Source organism: Budorcas taxicolor, chromosome 5 (assembly GCF_023091745.1).
Source record: "Budorcas taxicolor isolate Tak-1 chromosome 5, Takin1.1, whole genome shotgun sequence".
In the NCBI taxonomy this organism is placed as follows: Eukaryota; Metazoa; Chordata; class Mammalia; order Artiodactyla; family Bovidae; genus Budorcas; species Budorcas taxicolor.
In genome coordinates this window covers 9,187,478-9,192,083 of record NC_068914.1, presented here as the reverse complement: position 1 = coordinate 9,192,083, position 4,606 = coordinate 9,187,478, and the positions used below count along the sequence as shown (strand labels likewise).

At 39.5% G+C, this 4,606-nt stretch overlaps 1 non-coding gene across 1 annotated transcript; it reads right to left on the bottom strand.

Moving 5' to 3' along the window:
• Positions 1-4,237: 4,237 nt before the first annotated feature.
• Positions 4,238-4,309, bottom strand: TRNAC-ACA (transfer RNA cysteine (anticodon ACA)). The gene has a single exon. It is a non-coding gene; the product is annotated as a tRNA-Cys (tRNA).
• Positions 4,310-4,606: the final 297 nt, after the last annotated feature.

Here is a 4,606-nt window from a genome sequence, read left to right as displayed (position 1 = left end):
CAGATCCATGAAATTTAGTCCTGCTATAGGAAGAGATGGTAAAGAATCTGCCTGCCAATGCAGGAGACCTGGGTTGAATCCCAGGAGACGCTGGGTCAGGAAGACCCCCTGGAGAAGGAAATGACAACCCACTCCAGTATTCCTGCCTGGAGAATTACATGGATAGAGGATCCCAGCAGGCTGTAGTCCATGGGGTCTCTGAGAGTCAGACATGACTGAGTGACTTTCATTTTCAGGAACTGGGATTACAGAAAGGAGGAAAAGAAAAATTGAATCATAGAAGCTCATGGTTAGAAAGAATACTGATGGTCATTCCTGAGCCTTCAAGCTCATGTCTGGGTTCTCCTACATGTCTCCTATATTCAGTTTCTGCTGACCAACTATTTTTTGTTTAGCATTCTCTGAATTTTAAAAATATTACTCCTTGTATTGTACCAACTGAATTTCTATTTCCTAGGGCTCCACAGGAATAGTAGACTTAATCATCTCCTGGAAGCCTTGAGATTTTTAAAGACATTTTCACATCTCCTTAGTTTCTTCAAACTTTCTTCTTAGAATATGTTTCTGCATCTTTTCATCAGCATGATCTATTCATGATTCTAGTTTAATTGTATGTCAAGTTTCTACACTATTTCTCCTCAAGGAAGCAGATATGTCATCGTACAGATTAATTATACAACATACAATTAGGGAAAATTTCATGTACCTGCCAAAATCAAGCTATAAATGTGGTATAACAAATCCATTGTTTATAGCTTATGCTTGTTATTTGCATTGGCTGGTAGAAAGGTTGACATATACAGAAATGATCTTCTCAAAATCTATGCCAAAATCTTTAAGGACACTGTTTAAGGATAGGGAAAATGCATTATGACTTATCTCAGATGAATTATTAACAAAATTGAAAAATTAAGAAGAATGAAACCCAGGAGGATATGAGATGTATTAAAATCATAACTTTTGTATTAATTACAACAACTTAGTGAACCCCAGATTGAAAATAGCTGGAGTCAATCAGTGAATTAGAATAAAAGTTCTAGAAATTCTTACATCACTCCTATAGACTGCTTAGAAAAGTTGTTTTTCAACTGTCAAATCTGGAAAATGCATTTTAGAAGCAGAGAGTCCTAGAAGAGAAATACTTCCACCAAGAAAACAGTAAAATCCCATAAAGGTACAATTGCCACCACTCCAGGCTCCTTTGGCCAGGAGACCAGCTGCACAGGAAAGAAGCAACCATCCAGGCAGATGTAATTGTTCTTGATCATCAGGAGAAGATAGGTCTTTTAAGATGCACTGAGGAAGAGAAGAATATATTTGGTAATCAGGTGGTCCTCTGGTAATCTGGTGGTCTCTTGATACTTCCAAACCTAATTTTGATGGTAAATAGACAAATACAGTGGTCTGATAAGATTATATAACCCAAGAGATCAGACCTCTCAGAAATGAAAGTCTGGGTTACTGGATCAGAAAGGACTTCTAGGGATTTATTGGAAGGAAAGGAGAAATCTAGCTCTCAAGGCCAGAATACTGGAGTGGGTAGCCATTCCCTTCTCCAGAGGATCTCACCAACCCAGGGATCGAATCTAGGTCTCCTGCATTGCAGGCAGATTCTTTACCATCTGAGCCACCAGGGAAGCTCAAATGAGCAGCAGAGGAAATAAAAATGAATACCAGTTGTGTTCTCAAGGTCAACTATGGTGATGGGTACTTAGTCATTCCACTAAACTTCTTTCAACTTTCCTCAGAGGAAATACAGAAGACATTATATAAAGACATTATATAAAAGTGGAACCAAGAGGCACAAGAATGGACTGTTATGGATGTGCCCTGCAGGACCATTCCCCCAGCTTGCCGGTAGTGTTAGCTGCTGATGGCTCACTGTTCAATCTTTCCAGAAACTACCCATAGCCAAAGATAGCCACCTCGATCAAGGTTAATCCCTCCCCACAGGCATCCCATATCTATTGCCTTAATTTCGGGCAAATAGCAAGTTTGGATGAACTCCAAAGCTCTCCATGGAATAAACTAAAGATTTTTTTCACATTGCATCATACCTAGCTTCTGTCCATTCTCCCTTCCTTCAGCCTCTCACAAATATGATTCCCAGTAGCACTACTCAATAAACATAGTGCATGCAACCTCCATCTCAAAGCTTCTTTAGGGAAGCTAACGGAAGAAACAGCAGGTGCTTACTCCTTGGAAGGAAAGTTATGACCAACCTAGATAGCATATTCAAAAGCAGAGACATTACTTTGCCAACAAAGGTCCGTCTAGTCAAGGCTATGGCTTTTCCAGTGGTCATGTATGGATGTGAGAGTTGGACTGTGAAGAAAGCTGAGTGCTGAAGAATTGATGCTTTTGAACTGTGGTGTTGGAGAAGACTCTTGAGAGTCCCTTGGACTGCAAGGAGATCCAACCAGTCCATGCTAAAGGAGATCAGTCCTGGGTGTTCACTGGAAGGACTGATGCTCAAGGTCAAACTCCAATACTTTGGCCACCTCATGCGAAGAATTGACTCATTGGAAAGGACCCTGATGCTGGGAGGGATTGGGGGGAGAAGGGGAGGAGAAGGGGATGACAGAGGATGAGATGGCTGGATGGCATCCCCGACTTGGTGGGCATGAGTCTGAGTGAACTCCGGGAGTTGGTGGTGGACAGGGAGGCCTGGCATGCTGTGATTCATGGAGTCGTAAGGAATCGGACATGACTGAGTGACTGAACTGAACTAACTGAGCCTAAGAAACACATGTTACCAGATTTCACTGAGAAATTCTGTAACACTGGTATCTGGATACAAACATCCATAAATCTTTCCATAAGTTATTATTATGCTGATATTCAGAATATCATTAGTCAATTACACTTGCTAAGCACTTAATAATATATCACTAGAAGAAAGTGAAAATATATATATATCATTAAAAGAGCAAATTCATACATCATGAATATAATATTTTGAGTTCATATTTGTGTATAAAAGCTAATAAATGCCAAAGTTATACTTCTTACAAAAAAACTTACCTGTTCATGTCAACCTCAATGTATGTATTAGAAACTATAATTTCAAGTACCAATAAACTATGTTAAACAACCCCATGATTCTTCATTTGCCTTTGTAAAACTTTAGAAATAATTGGGCATAATATAATCAATTAACTTACACAATAATTCCTCACTTTTTTTTTCATTTATGCCTTTAGTCTTTTTTACCTAGAATGTTTGAAGAACTCACATGAGCAAACTGTGATACTTATGAGTTTCTTACAATTTTATACTCTTTTATTTTCTAAAGGTCAATGTTAACCATTTTACATTCTTTAACTGAATGACTACATTTTATCAAACACAAAACATAATCATTACAGAAACTTGCTTTTCTCTCATTTTCCATATTCCGTCAGTTGTCAGTTCTCTTCATCTACCTCTTTAATATATCTTAAATTCTTTTCTCCTTCATTCCTAGTGCTTTGATATGAATTCAGTTGTTTATCCTTTGAGCACTTTTAGACTAACATCAATCTTCTCTCTTGGTTTTACTGTCAATTATAGCCTGCTGAACACCTCATTACCTCTTTCTTCTGCTCTTCTTGCTCTTAATCTGCAATGATGTCAGAGTCACATTTCTAAATCACAAATCTCAACTATTACTCTCCTACTTAAAAGCCTCCATTGCATGTTAGAGTGCATTTTTTTAACCATGCAATAAATGATATAGATTCTTTCTACCTTTTTAACCTCCTCTCCTACCTGACTTCCGTATGTTAGCTCTGTTTGCTTAGTCACTCAGTTGTGTCTGACTCTTTGCGACTTTGTGGACTGTATCCTGCCAGGCTCTTCTGTCCATGGGGATTCTCCAAGCAAGAGTACTAGAGTGGATTGCCACGCCCTCCCGCAAAGGACCTTCCCAACCCAGGGATCAAACTCAGGTCTCCCTCATTGCAGGCAGATTCTTTACCATCTGAGCCACCAGGGAAGCCCAATAATACTGAAGTGGGTAGTCTATCCCTTCTTCAGGGGAACTTCCTGATCCAGGAATCGAACCAGGGTCTCCTACATTGCAGGCAGATTCTTTACCAGCTAAGCTACCAGGGAAGCCTAAAGTGAAAGTGAAATCGTTCAGTCGTGTCCGACTCTTTGAGACCCCATGGACTGTAGCCTACCAGGATCCTCAGTCCATGGGACTTTCTAGGCAAGAGTACTGGAGGGGGTTGCCATTTACCTTCTCCAGGGGATCTTCCCAACCCAGGGATTGAACCTGAGTCTCCTGCATTGTAGGCAGACGCTTTACCGTCTGAGCTAGTAGGGAAGCCTAACTTTTTCTAAATGTCACATTCTCCTTTCCACACATACAGATATCTTCCCCTGTTTACTGCCTCCTCTTCTCTTGATAATATTTATGCACTAGTTCTACCCAACCCAAGTATCATTTTTCCAGTGTACTCTTCCCTAAATCACATTTTCTCTATAAATCTCTCAATAGTTCATTATCTTTGTTACCATGTTGTCTTATACACAGCACAAATTGCAATGATTTGCAGCCATGTTTTTTTGCTAATCTTTCTTTTTATAATACTAAGACTCAAGGGTCTTATCTCGAATAACT